Below are 15803 nucleotides of genomic sequence, written 5' to 3'. Positions count from 1 at the left end.
TTCTTACAATTTAATGTGGAGTCTGAAACCACATCAATAAAATTATCATACTCTGTTACATTAATCCATTGGTCTTTCTTACTCTTTGAAAGGACCTTTTTCTCATGCGTGATTCTGAACATCATGCGCTGGTCATTTGGAAAATATGGGTTCCCTGAGTTACAAAGCTTTTCCAAAAATCACATTTCTTTGTGCCAAACCGACATTTCACTAAAAAAGACCAAAAAATCCTATTTGTTAATCACATCAATTCCATCAAACCATTCTTTGGAAACCGTCAAATTCATGGTGGCAGATACCAGTTTTTCACAATTCTAATTTTTGCTTGAAAGCTTTAATTTTATCACTGGCAACGAATACCGTCAGTTGTTTTCCTTGAAGTGACAGGCTCACCTCATTGATTTTCAAGAAAATGTCTGCCAAATACTCAAGTCTGAAAAACCCTAGTTTGTCAGTTGTTCTCTCAAGTAAAAACGGTACTGAAAACAGCAGCTATTTCAGTTAGAAATTCAACTGCACAAAATCTTTTCCTTGAAACAGCCAAAGAATGTCAGTATGCAGAAGTGCTTTACGTAGAATTCTCATTTTGTTACACAGGATATTAAAATATGTACTCAAGGGTCGAAATTTAATAAATTTAATCATTTTTGCTTCATCAAGGGCATTCTTGAGTGAAACCAACTTTTTTGTTTAATGAGTGCACAGCAGTGAAAAATACAGTGACTACAGATACAATTTGGCACTCCCTTTACTCACGCTAAGGGGCTAGTGTTTCACACACCATTGCTTTTGTACCATCAGTCCGCACATCAACACAGACAAACAATGTCTTAGTATTATTATGTACATAGTTTTGACCTCACAAACTCCCTGAAAAGCTCTTGGGGATCCCCATGGATACACAGATCACGCTTTGAGAACTATTGCCCTACACACCTTTCTAGAGCCGTCGCAAATGTAACTTCCCTGAGAAATCTTACCACCTCTCCTTCTCTGTGCCACCACTGTGATTTGTATAAACTTCTGGCATAGTACTTATATTTTATTACATATAGTCAATTATATCTTCTTCCTCTCCTACAACTGTCAGTTCCTTTAGGGCAGAAACCATGTCTTATTTATCTTTGAATACTCAGCCCTTAACAGTATCAGGCACATAGTAGGTGACTGATAAATATCTGTTAAATGAATGAATGAATGAATGAATGAATAACTTGTATGGCAGATTGTTATTTTCTAAAGATGGTTACAACAATGTGTCCCATCACACACGCTCTTCTATAATCCTGCCACTTACCCATCAGTAGGTCTGCTCCCTTCTCTTTTAACCTGGCAGGTCTTTGTGACTGCCTGTAAAAGCAGGTCTTTGTACAACCTATAAAGCTAGTAGAAGAGATGCTATGTGACTTCTGAGGCTAGGTCTTAAAAGCGCCATGCATTTCTGTCCTGACCTCTTGGGACACTAACACTTGGAACCCAGCCATCATACTGTGAGGATGTTCAAGCAGCTTGTGCAGAGGTCTACCTGGAAAGCAACCTGGGTCACTGGCTCAAAGCCCCAGCCGAGTTCCCAGCCTACCTCCAGGGACCAATTTGTTGCCCATGTGAGTGAGCCATCTTGAAAGTGGATCATCCAGTCCCTGTTTGAGCTGAGCCTACTGACAACCTAACAGAAATGAGACGCCCTGGTGAACCACTGCCCAGCTGCTGATGTATGAGCTAAATAAAAAATCATTTATTGTTTTAAATCACTAAGCTTTGAGTAATTTGTTATGCAGCAACAGATAACCAACACCCTATATTTGTCAGCTCACAGACGACAGAAACTATGATTGACTTACTCTAGTGTTCCCTACTACATGTAGCACAGGGCCTTGCATATTGTAGGTGTTCAAAATATATTTGTTGACCTGAAGCTAGCACCTTTTTTTGTTGCCACATATCCCTATCATCAGTATAATCATGGATCTTACACATGGGATGGTGAAAACATCTCATTCCTCCGGGACACAATTAGATACTACTGTACTCATTAGGAAATAACATGAAATGTAAAACACAAGGCACGAAACCCTGGTCTCCCTGTTTTTTCCATGAATTAGGCTACAGAGGGATTTTAAACAACAATTACTAGAGAAATGTCTTCCTACCCACCTCCTCGTCAGCTCACGTGAGAAGTGTCGATTAAGAAGTCAGATGAGAGAGGCCACAAAAGACAAGGAAGAGAGAGAAAATGTTGGCATGGATTTACTTTTCTAACTTATTATTCTCATGATTTCAATTTTTAATCAACCGTGCTTAACTTATAGCTTAACATTACTAGCTAAATTGAGAAAGAACAAACTGTATTACTCATTTTTATTTCTAATTTACAAACAGTACAAGAAATCACACATGACTTTTTTGTTCGTTTCAAGAAAAGACATACTTTATCTGAATGCATCAGTAGAAGGAAACCAAATAACAGCAATGGAAGTGACTCCGAAGAAACGGAGACCAAAGACTTCATGCTAGCTTTATTTTGAAGGATCATTCCTCATATACTAAGTTTGGGTTGGGTTTGTAGCCATGTTGGAGGATGGCATGCTAGACCCAAAAGTGTGTTATTGGCAGAAATGTTCTAACTAGTGATTCCTTCAAAACTTCTTGGGCAGCAATTTACTCACAAAAGGCTAAAATAAAAGCTCAAAACTAAAAAGAATTCTTTGAAATAAAAAAGTATTGCATTAGAAAGCCACAGAAGCAAATGTTCAATATTTTACGTAGTCATGCTTTGTGCACTTCTACTAAAATAGCACCTCAGGTTGCTAAGACCAAAAAAACCTATGCAATTGATGAGACATTAGCGACAATCTGCAGCACAGGTGTTTGTTTGGAAACATGAATCTTTGGCAAAGAAGGTAGCTCCACTGTCACTTTCAAATGACTCCACAGATTAACATACCAGGCTAATGATATGGAAGACCAACTCATAGACCAAATAAAGCAAGTGAAGTATTTTTCATTGCAACCTGACTTGTGCAATGATACGGCTAATATGGCAATCTTTCAGTACAGATGTAATTTGAACACGATGGCGATATGAAGGAAGAATCTTTTTTAAAAAAATTTTTTCATGCTCATTGTCAAAAGACACAACTAGCTTTCAAATGTATAAAGCTAAAAAGAATTACATTGTCAACAGGTGTGGTCTGGAGTTTAAGTTTTGTGTACAGGTATGTTCTGACAGCACAGTTGCGATAGGAAAACATTCTGGAGTGAGTACCCATATTAATAAACTTACACCAGAATGTACATTAATGCACTTCTGCCTTCATTGAGAAAGACTGGCTTCAAAAATAAGTCAGCTAAACTAAACATTGTACTTAGTGACGTAGTAAAGATAGTAAATTACGTAAAGGTAAATGAGTTAAATTCACGGTGACTCTGAATGAATAATCAAGAAGGTGGCTAATCATACACAACAGTACTGCGTGTTGATGTTTGATGGTTATCGAGAGGAAAAGCTCTCTCAACAATGTCTGCAGTGCGGAATAAACTCTTAGTGTTTTACAAGGTAAGAAATCCGCTTGGTCCCAACTTTGTAAAGATATGAATTAGAGCCAGACTTGTTTATTTGCCTGTCCTTGCTATTTTAATGATCTTAATACTTTCATGTACGGGAGAAACAATGTTTTTCAATGGCAGATAAGGTTGAAGACCTAAAACAAAAGCTAGATGCTTAAAAGAACACTTTCCACATTTACACCACGTTCCAGAATTTAACAGTTATCAGTGAAAGAGGTGATGATATTGATACAGCACATCTGCCGAAAGTTATCGCCAAATATTTTCTGAATTTGATAGAATGTTTTGAAGCTATTTTCCTAGATTTATGCATAAAAAATTCTATGGATTCATTTTTCATCAAAAGATAATTTAAAGTTAACTATTTCTGGATAATTAGTTAACTAATGAAGACCCAAAAGTGAATTTTGAAAACACAGCACTACTTGCCTCGTTTTAGATAAAAACTGAAAATGAATAAAATAACAATAAAATAAAGGAGTCAATTCTCCAAGAAGTCATAACAGTTCTTAATGTGTATACACCTAATAACAGAGTGTCAAACTACACAAGGCAAAAACTGATAGAGCTGCAAGGAGAAACAGATGAATCCACTATCATAATTGGGAATGTTAATATCCCTCTATCAGAAATGAAGAGATACAGCAGGAATGAAATCAGTAAGGACCTAGCTGAACTCAACACCACCAATCAACTGGATATAATGGACATCTATGGACTACTTTATCCAACAACAACACAGTACACATTCTTCTCAAGCTCACACAGAATGTTTGCCAAGACAGACCACATTCTCGGCCATAAAACACTTTCACAAACTTAAAAGAATAGAAATCATACAGTGTCTGCTCTCAGACCACAATGGAATTACACTAGAAATCAATAAAAGAAAGACAACTGGAAAATGCCAGAAAGAACAATCTAATCATCAACAATCTACCTTAATTCAGCACGCTTTTGTTGAGTGTCTGCTACATGGCATGTCCCCAGGGGCGAGGACCACGGCTGTATCCTTGGTGCACTCATTCCCTGACTCTATGATCTCTATCAGTATTTATAGAGTAAATAAGTAAGGTTTTAAGAACATACTAAAACTTACCTGGAGTTCATAATCTACTGGTGAAGGGTGAGGGTAGAGTGCCTGAGACCCTGACAATGACAGCATATTCCATACGTGCTCTGAGATCTAGATATTGCTACAGGAACACTGAGGAGGCAGTCCTTATCAGTGCCTGATTTGTCACTTTTGTTCTATTGTGTTACATCCTTTGTCTGTTTCTCCTTGTATTATATGGTGAGTTCCTATGTCTAGGTTATCTTCCACATAGTGCAGTGTATGTAAATGGAAGCTTAATAAAGGATTCTTGATGAAATAATGACACCTACCATCACTTACTGAGTTCCTCCCATCTTCACAAACATTTTCTCAATTAATCCTACAATAGCCTATGAGGCAGATGTTATCTCCATTTCATAGATAAGAAGGCAGAAGTGGACTTCCCTGGCAGTCCAGTGGTTAAAACTCAGCACTTCCAATGCAGAGAGTGGGTTCGATCCCTGGTCAGGGAACTAAGATCCCACATGCTGCGTGGCCAATAAATAAATAAATAAATAGGTAGATAGATAGATAGATAGATAAATAAATAAATAAATAAAATTAAAAAAAAAAAACGAAGGCAGAAGTACAAATGGGCTAACATATCCAAAATAACCAGCTAAGGTGATGACTGGCTTGTGAACCCAGATCCCACTGACCGCAAAGCCATGCTCTTAGCCAGCACTATGTTCTGGATCTGCTGTTTGTGGTACGATCATAAGAAGATGATTTAATACATCCTATCTCCAGTTCCTCTTTGGCAAAATGGCATAACTCATTCTTGCCTGTTTCATTGGGATGAGGGCAGTTGTGATGTTCAAATGTAGGCTGTAATGTATAAATAAGGTATTAAAATAATTACTTGTTTACTACATGGCAAATGCTCCTTTACCTTAGAGACTGTCATTCATCTTTGATCTTCCCGGTTCTCCACCTAGAGCCTTGAAATGTAGCAGTATTTGTTAATGTTTGTTGCATGACAAAATTACAAGTTAAGGAGAGAATGCATATTCATGAAGGATTTTGCCAGCTGCTGTTTTTAAAAGGTTAGAATTGAATTTTGTGATTGAAAAAAGTAAATTTATATTCTACCCTGGTTTAAGAAACTAGCTCTTTGATGGTGAATATGTTTCCCACTAGACTTTGAGTCGCCACGTGCCACCTCGGCAGGCCTGGGGCAGACTTGGCAAAGGTGCTGCCCAGGCTCTGTGCCTACACAGCTTGGTCAAGAGGGCTAGTTAATTGCTCACTGGGCTCTGCACACAAAGGTACATTTTGCAAAGCTGCTTTTTGCACGTCGTCAGTTGGAAATGTAACTCTCAGAGTGTAAGTCATTTTACTTTGTATGTATTCAGAGTGACTGCAGAATTGCTTTAGCAGATAATTTCATGGTGAGAAGGAAAATACTTCATAGATATTCTCAACTGAAATCCTGAAAGCTGCACTGGAGGTTGTCAGCTTTCTTATTTTGATAGCTGTGCTCCCTTTAGAAAGAAGGAAAAGGAGAAATAACCTTAAAGTTCTCCTTCCCATGAGGGGTAAGATGCCGTGCCCCCTACATTGTTTGACCTTTTCGATTGACTCTTTTATAGCTGGCTTTATTGTCTCAAATGAGTTGGGCCGATGTGAGGTTCTATCTTTATTATTTTCACTTCCTTCTCTGTGGGCAGCATTACTAACTCCATAGGGAACCACCTTGTGCAGTCGTGGGTGTGAGGACAGGAGAATGGGGGTAGATGGCATCCCATAAACCCATTGTTGTAAGTAGAAAACAGCTCGGAGCACAGCTGATGATGGGTCTGGAGAGTCTCCACAGGTAAGAAATAAAAATAGTACCATATGCTCTCTTCTTAGTTTTCTAGTTCAGTGCTTCTCAAGCTATCTCTGGTAAAGAATTCATTTTTAATTTTTTCAAATCTCCAATCTATCTCAGATTAATACTTGTGTCAAAATGTAATAAGTTAAATTTAGAAGAGTTAAATTTTAAAAAGATGAATAAAATACAAGCCCCAATTTTTAAATTTGATTCAGACATAAATGTATATTTCAGTAAACATATTCAGAACACCAAGAAAAAGGAAAGAATTACAGACACTGTGCACATTTTTAATTTGACATGTATACAGAGGTGATTAATATAGAAAATTCCTGCTACACTTGTACTTCTGTCACTCCATAATCATAATTAAACAAAGTTACAAGTGAAATAGCAGTTCTTCATACTAAATGCCTATATGCACACTTTGAATGAATAGCATGCATATATGAGCTTGCTTCTTCCTTGCTAATTGATCTAATCTAGGTGGGATTGACAACAGTGCTATTCTCAGGGGACAGATGATAGAGCCAGAAGTGATTCCATCAAGGACACAAGTCATGGTTCAGGCACTCAACGAAAGTGTGCTGAATTAGAGCAGGCTGTTGGTGACTAGACTGTCCTTTCTGAACTGTGGTTCTGGGAACTACTCATCCATGTCAGTGACCCCCAGGGCTCTACTCCCAGGTAGGGGCCAGATCTTTACGACAGCAGCAGCTAATCCTCTGAACCATCCTCAGCTAAACCCCACTGTTCAAGAGCGGAGGCTTTTAGAAATGATTTACAATGTCTTTCTGAGTAACAATGAATCTTTATTACTGAAGAGTGGAATAAAACTGCTCCCAGGAGGAAGGAATAGGTTCTCCTCCTACGGGGTCTGGAGATGGGAAAAGAAGGCCATCATGAAAGTGTGCATGGGTTATGCAACTAGGTATTTTCTGAAGGGCGTTCAAGGTCATTGAGGATCCAGCCCTGCATTTCTCCTTGGGGCGGTGGGACTGAAACTCGGCTCTCTGGATGCTCTGATCAATAAGAACCCCAGTCTAAGGAGGTGTGAGCTCAAGGTGGACGGAAGCCTCTCTTCTACGGTTCTGATAACATACCTCTGGCCCGATACTGTAGTGCCCCACTCAGCAAAACAAAAAGCCTACAGTTCACTAGACCCACAGACCTCAGAGAGCATTCAGTGGATACCTTTGTTACCCAACTACTCATGTCCTTGATTAAATTTCATTCATATGTACTGTACCTTCCCTGAGGTGAGCTCTGGTAGGAACAATCTTTTGCTTATAATAGTGCTATTTTAGTGCCCTTTACAGGTTAGTACACTGTGTGGCTGCCCAGCTGGCTGCCTTATCACGTGGCCATTAGTTTCACCCCCCCAAAGTCTATCCTCAATAGAGCGGCCAGGCTGACCTCTTAAAATCGAAGTCAGTCTTTACAACTCTTCATTTTATCAGAATGAAAGCCGAAGTCCTTATGGTGACCTTCTATCTGCCCCCCTCCCATCTCCCCAGCCTCATTCTCCCACCCTGGCATCCTTGCTAGTTCCTGAAGACACTCTTCTGCCTCACGATCTTTGCACCAGCTGTTACCCGCACAGAAAGCTCTTTACCAAAATAACCGTATTGTTAACTCCATACCCCTTTTAAGTCTTTGCTCAGTGGTGCATTTTCAAAAAGCCTTCTCATGCTCGCTTCGGCATGAGGATTAGCTTCTGCTCTCATATACTAAAATTGGAACGATACAGAGAAATTAACATGGCCCCTGCACAAGGATGACACTCAAATTCGTGAAGCGTTCCATAGTTTTACATAGAGACTGTCATACAGAATGAAACAAGTCAGAAAGAGAAAAACAAACATCGTATAATATTGCTTATTGTGGAATCCAGAAAAATGATACAGATGAACTTACTTGCAAAGCTGAAGTAGAGACACAGACATAGAGAATGAATTTGTGGATACCACGGCGGGATGGGGGGTGGGATGAACTGGGAGATTGGGATTGACGTATATACACTACTATGTATAAAATTGATAACTAATGAGGACCTACTGTATAGCACAGGGAACTCTGCTCAGTGCTCTGTGGTGACTTAAATGGAAGGAAATCTAAAAAGGAGGGGATACATGTATGCGTGTGACTGATTCACTTGCTGTACAGCGGAAATTAACAACATTGTAAAGCAACTGTACTCCAATAAAAATTTTTTAAAAAGTCATCAATAAATCCAAAGTCATCTTTAAAAAACAAAAAGGTTTCTCAAAGAGGTTGTAACATTACAACCCACTCCCAACCCTCCCTTCGACACTTCCAATTTTCTTTACCAAACTCTATAATACCCACCCCCCAGCCCTGACAGGATCTATTGCCTTCTAACCAACACACAAAATTACTCAGTTTATCAAACACTCATGTAGCCCTTATTATTATTATAGCTCTTTAGAAAGAACTAATTTAAAACTTTGATTATATGCATTGATTATTTTCTGACTCCTTTCTCTAGCATATCAGTTCCATAAGGGCAGGAATTTTTAAAAATTTACTACTGTATTTCTGGTGCTTAGAACAGTACCTAGCAAATCATGGGTTCTTTTTTTTTTTTTTGTGGTACGCGGGCCTCTCACTGTTGTGGCCTCTCCCGTTGCGGAGCACAGGCTCCGGATGCGCAGGCTCAGCGGCCATGGCTCACGGCCCAGCCGCTCTGCGGCACATGGGTTCCTCGCGGACCGGGGCATGAACCCGTGTCCCTTGCATCGGCAGGCGGACTCTCAACCACTGCGCCACGAGGGAAGCCCAAATCATGGGTTCTTAATAAATATTTGTTAATAAATGAATGATTCTCCCACTACTTCTTTTCACAGAACCATCCTTGAGTTTCCTTTAAACATCTCAAGCTCTGGTGTTTCTCTCCCCTTGCATGTGCCACTTCCGCTCCCTGGAATGCTTTGCCCCCCTCACCCATGCCACAAACTCCACCCATCCTTTTATTTCATTTAACTTCATCACTGCCCATGAGAACTTTCTCTTGACCGTGTACAGACATAGTCAAGAGCTCCTTTCTCAGTGTAGCCAGATCAAACCAAGGATGCTTTCGCGAAGAAACTTAGTTCTGGCAAATAAATCATCTGTGTCTGCCTGGACAAGACATTTTCTCAGAGGGTCAGGGCACAGGACTGATACCTGAGTTTCAAGCACAGGGCAGGTTGGAAAACATCAATGATAAAAAACACTTGCCTAGAGCATATTTTATCCCCATCCAATGGATAGGAGTAAACCCGATTCTGTATTGAATAGGAGAGGAGAGAGAAGGAAGAGGAGAGACCAGCCGCTTACACCATCCATTCCATCCATGTCCTCAAAAGAGCAAATTAAAAGACATTGAAAAATAAACAACTACGGTTAAAAAAAGAGTAGACAGTGATTTCCCATGGAGAGTTTGGAAAATGGCAAGGTCAATCCAAGATAGCTGAGGTGTTCAGACCACAATCTGTCTCCAGTGACTCTACAGAAATGCAATTCCTTTTTTCTCTTGACCTCTTAGACAGACAATCCTAAAATATTTAATGAGTGTCATTTTCCTCCTCTGGTACTCTCAGGCAGTTTGAGAGTGTCCTTTCAGAACTCCAAAAGACCAATAAAACTGCCCAGGCTTGACCAGAACTGAGATTCTTAGGCAGGGCAACACCATCAAGCTTCAATTAAGGAATGCCCTCAGGTAACCAACGCTGGTTTCAGATTTCCAGAAATAATTATTTGAATTCTCAGGTACAGTCTCTTCAAAAGCTACTAAAGAGCTTTATAAATACCTACTTATTATGGTCCCTCAATTCTATATAAATTTGACCAAGTATTTGAGAAAGCATGACTTTGCCATTAAGATACCCTGCAAACAGACCTCTCCAAACACAGGCCAACTATGTGCTTTGTGTCTTATCCAAGGAAAAACTGCTGCCAACTGCTAATTGATTATTTTATTCGGCTTAAGTTCAAGTGTATGAATATATAGGGTCTTGGATAACTCAAGGCTGCATAGGGTTAGAAAACAAGGCCTTTTCATTATCTTCATCCATCATCCACCTGAATTTATTTTCAGAAAGTATATCCCCATCGTTGAGTTTCCAGAAATACATTTTTTTCTAGGCATAATTTCTTTGAAAGCTTTTCATGAGCTTTGTAAATTACCAACCTCCCAAGGAGGGTTTAAATCAGCTTAAAACAGAACGGAGAGAGGAAGTTGAGTTTGGTCTCAGCCAGGCTACCAGGTACTTTCTATCACATAAAATGCAGGAAGCTGCAGAGAGCTCTGAACCGGTGCCTGAGTGTGCTGGCTGGGCTGAGGCTCAGGGCCTGACATGCACAAGCAGACAAAGTCTGACAGCTGAGATGCTCATACTTCCTCTCTAGTATCCTGGACAAGGGTCACCGAGAGGCAGTATTTCCCCTCTTAGAGAGCTTCCAACTCTGCTTCTTCTGTTCCCGACTACCTCAAGTGTTGGAAAAATTTCCCCCCTGGTTCTTCTCCATTGGGCAAAACTGTACTTTCTGGGGATATGCAGTTTGAATCCATTCTTTCTTTTACATGAAATCCCTCAGATATGCAGCGCAGCGCTGTCTAACAGAACTTTCTGCAGAGATGGAAATCTGTGTGTTGTCCAATATGATAACTACTTGCCACATGTGGCTACTGAGCCCTTGAAATGTGCAGGTGTAACTGAAGAGCTAATTTTTAAATTTCTATTTAATTTTAATTACTTTAAATAGCCACGTGTGGTTCGCAGCTATCATACTGAACAGTGAGAACTGAGACATTTTTCATGAATCTCTTTACCAAAAATCTTCCCTTTTCCAGGCAAACAGCCCTTGTTTCTTCAACATTTTCTCAACCAAAATGCCTTCCAGAACCTTCTCCCTGTAGTCAGTCCTCTCTGGATATGTCCTGATTTGCCAAATTCCTACAATGTACTAAAGCAGAGAACTCCTGGTGAGGTTGGCCCCTTATCTGATTCTGCTCAGATGTTTGATAATCCTCTCCTTGAAACCTACCTAGCCAGCACATTTTTGGCATATACTCAGCCCTCAATAACTATTGAGGGCTGAGTATATGAGCCCTCAATAACTAGCCTTCTTGAAAGAAAGTAACTGTTATCTGGGGGCAGAATTAAATCTCTAAGTAAGCACCTCCCTTCAGAGATCACAAGTGACGCTCATAGTGAGAGAAAGTTAAATTCTCTATCCTTGGCTTCTCACTGAGCCCTGGAGGGCACTCAGAAGGGGCTGCAGATATCATTCTATATACTGAAATGTCTTATATATTATACAGCACATCGAATATCAGAAAATTACCATTGCGATACTCTTTAGACAAATCCTTAAATGGGTGTTGCATTTCTACAAAAAAAGATATGTATAAATTGAATTTGAGAAACAAATCATTTCAGAGATTCTTTATCACCTTTGTGGATTGTTCTGCAAAGAGCCAGCAGATCCCTAAACATCTTAGCTTTGCGTTTCTCTTCTCCTTCCTCTAGATTGTATACATGATCCACACACAGTCCCCAGGAAGCATTGAGAGAGGGCTATTTTCAGGAATTGGGGTAAATACACTTACTCGCAAAGACCTTTCTCAAAGTGAATAATCACTTTGATAATAGAGCTGAGAATTACTGAATCTATTGTGTTTATGAATCAGATTTCTAAAGTGGGGCACAGGGCTTCCCTGGTGGCACAGTGGTTGAGAGTCCACCTGCCGATGCAGGGGACACGGGTTCGTGCCCCGGTCTGGGAAGATCCCACATGCCGTGGAGCGGCTGGGCCCTTGAGCCACGGCCGCTGAGCCTGCGCATCCGGAGCCTGTGCTCCGCAAGGGGAGAGGCCCGCATACCGCAAAAAAAAAAAAAAAAAAAAAAAGTGGGGCACAACCTCAGCATTACCTTACTGGACAGAAAGAATTCATTACATAGCCACCTAACAGGGCTGACAGGGAGCCCCTCACCCCAACCCTTGGTGGGCTTCTGAACATAAGCGGTAAAGCTTTCTGAAAACAGATGGGGAGAACGGGGTTAAGACAGAAGAGAGAACTGGGCTGATCATCTTCAACAAAGTGTCTAAAAACTCTTACCCATAGAATGCCTTTCATTTCTTCCAATAAGTAATCCTTTACCAAATTTTATGTATGCAAATCCTTTCTCTGTGGCTCAAGAAAAAAATAACTACTTTTCACATGTAGGCACAAACAAACTGAGGTCTCTTTGATCTCTCTTAAGCCTCTTAGTAATCCTGAAAAATCTTTAGGCACAGAGTTCAGCCTCTTTTTCTGTAAGGCCAAGTATTAATTTTAACACATTCAGTAAAAGCACAAAGGCCATTAAATATACCCACATGCGCCAGAGCTCGTGAGGTATAATTAAATTTTAACAAGAACAATAAACTGCGTGAATTCAAGGGAAATGTTACTTTCTTAACATTTATCCTTTCAATAAAGGATCTTTTTTTTCCCCAGTTATTTTTTTTTAATTGGAGTATAATTGCTTTACAATGGTGTGTTAGTTTCTGCTTTATAACAAAGTGAATCAGTTATACATATACATATGTCCCCATATCTCTTCCCTCTTGCGTCTCCCTCCCTCCCACCCTCCCTATCCCATCCCTCCAGGCGGTCACAAAGCACCGAGCTGATCTCCCTGTGCTATGCGGCTGCTTCCCACTAGCTATCTACCTTACGTTTGGTCGTGTATATATGTCCATGCCTCTCTCTCGCTTTGTCACAGCTTACCCTTCCCCGTCCCCATATCCTCAAGTCCGTTCTCTAGTAGGTCTGTGTCTTTATTCCTGTCTTACTCCTAGGTTCTTCATGACATTATTTTTTCTTAAATTCCATATATATGTGTTAGCATACGGTATTTGTCTTTCTCTTTCTGACTTACTTCACTCTGTATGACAGAATCTAGGTCCATCCACCTCACTACAAATAACTCAATTTCGTATCTTTTTATGGCTGAGTAATATTCCATTGTATATATGTGCCACATCTTCTTTATCCATTCATCCGATGATGGACACTTAGGTTGTTTCCATCTCCGGGCTATTGTAAATAGAGCTTCAACGAACATTTTGGTACATGACTCTTTTTGAATTATGGTTTTCTCAGGGCATATGCCCAGTAGTGGGATAAGTCTTTTACCTAAATGATGATTATCTCTGGGTTAAGGTCTTGGAAGGCATCTACTGCAAGGTGCAAGAATGTCTTCCAGTCAGTGCTGGAGAAGGGTATATGAGAACCTGGGAGGAAGACAGAAGAGAAGCCAAATCCCCCTCTTGTTGGAAGACACCAGGGTCCAAAAGTGATGGAACATAAAAACAAAACCACTGAGTGCCTGTGAAAAGCTCGTGTAATAATAGTTTGAAACTTAAGAGAACTAGATCAAAGTGAATAGTTAGGCGGGAAAATGTGGATGGTCTTGATTAGTGCTTTTCACAGCCCCTTTATTTAGGAGTGGGGAAGGGGTGGAAAAGGCAGCTGGACAAGGCTGTGGGCCCCCCAAACTGGCCCTGACTTCAGCAAGAACAGCTCCTTGTAAAAATCTGATTTCTCTATTTGGCTTCCGTGGAGGCTTTCATATTTTAAAAGATAAAGAAATTTTGCAAGCCCCTTAGCTAAATGTCCATCCCCCATACAACTTACAGGGAGGAGAGCAGGGTTTCACTTACAGTGTAGAAGGTAGGTTCGTACTCAGGGACACAGGTAATAGAACCGAACGATGTTATTCCCATCTTTTTTTTTTTTTTTTTTTTTTTTTTTTGGCTATTCCCATCTTTAATTACTTGTGTTGAAGTCTAATTCGTTTTTAAGAGATGGCACAGAAGTTGTGTAAACATTACTAAGAGTAAACATTAAGCCTGCCAGGAAATTACCTTAAATCCCAGAAGAACACTGATGCATTTTGGCAGAGTCCAAGTCAAGTCATATGCAATTCTCATCTGTCAACGCCATTCAATTTACTGTAGAGCAAAAGAGTTCTACCCCCTCATCCTTCCTTTCCAACAGTCCCTTTAGTCCTTCTCAAAAAGGACCCTAGACTATGGCCATACTAAACTGATCTCCATTATGAACTTGAAAAACATGTACCAGACACAGTACTTGTACAGTGAAAATAAAGATTAAAAAGATACACTGGCTGCCTCTGAGGAGTTGAGGTCTAATAGGAGAGACAGGTACATGAATTGCAGTACGGGAAGACAAAGAAAGGGATGAAGATTCAGGGGCTGAATGGACAGCCAGGCAGACAGGCTGGCTGCTGAAGGCAACAAGTGAAGCAATTAAGTGTATCCCGGGGAGGCAGAAAAAGCTTGACTCACTGCCTCTGCCTTAGGTCAGGACCCTCATCATTTCTTATCTAGACAATTATAATAGCCTCCTAAATGGGTCTCCCTGCCTCTAAGCTTACTTCATCTATTCTATCCCGCTCTCTACCTGACCTGCTTAAAATTCTTCAATGACACAGCCAACTGCAGAGCCAACACCGCTTACAATGACTTACAGCAGTCTTTATTATCCAAATCCTGCCCATCTCTCTGGCTTCTTTTCTTCTAAACTCAAGGTCACACAAAAGTTCTTGGAGGTCCCCAAAGGCTCTGTGCTCTCAAATATATCTGGGCCTTTGCACAAGGTATTTCTTCTGTCCACAACATCTTTCTTATCTCAATCTGGCTAATTCCCATTTGTTCTTGGAGACTCAATTCCCCTACAAAGCTTCTCTGGACAGTCCCTAGACTAGGACAGTGCCCCATCCTCAGTGTTCCCAGAATGCCATGTACTTAGCCCTAGTAGAACATTTTCCACACTGCTTGCATTTGTCTCTGTGTTTTATCTGCTTAATCCCCCAAACTCAGATTGTGAATTCCTTAAGGACAGTAAGTTCATTATCTTTGTACCACCAAAGGTCATGTAGCACCTGGTGCATAATAGGGACTCAGTGAATGTTTTGAGTTCAAAAAAATATTGACCTAGAGGCTCATGACATAGAAGGGAAAAAAATCAGTAAAAGGAAAAGGAAAAACATTAAATCTTTTTTTCGTCACTTCTGGTTGGGGCACCAGAATGAAGTCACTTAACTGATCTGAAACAGGATTCTCACTTGACACTAATGATTAAGAGGGCACACGAGGTAGTGGGAAGTACAAAAGCCTTACAATCAACCATAGCTTCAGTTGAATTCTTTGCCTTAGCACTTACTGGTTGTGTGACTTGGGTAAAGTTACATAGTCCCTTGATGTCTCAGTCTCCACATCTGAAAATGGGGATAATAACAGTCCGTATGT

General features: G+C 40.3%; 1 protein-coding gene and 1 non-coding gene across 3 annotated transcripts in view; one reads left to right on the top strand and one right to left on the bottom strand.

Moving 5' to 3' along the window:
- The window catches only part of KCNH1 (potassium voltage-gated channel subfamily H member 1), a 414476-nt gene that overhangs the window by 143378 nt on the left and 255295 nt on the right, over positions 1-15803 (bottom strand). The window lies entirely within an intron of this gene.
- LOC132416117 (U6 spliceosomal RNA) lies at positions 8185-8291 on the top strand. The gene has a single exon (XR_009517469.1). It is a non-coding gene; the product is annotated as a U6 spliceosomal RNA (small nuclear RNA).

This window comes from Delphinus delphis, chromosome 1 (genome assembly GCF_949987515.2).
Source record: "Delphinus delphis chromosome 1, mDelDel1.2, whole genome shotgun sequence".
Lineage (NCBI taxonomy): Eukaryota > Metazoa > Chordata > Mammalia > Artiodactyla > Delphinidae > Delphinus > Delphinus delphis.
The sequence above is the reverse complement of the archived record's forward strand: the minus strand, read 5'-3'. Positions and strand labels throughout refer to the sequence as shown.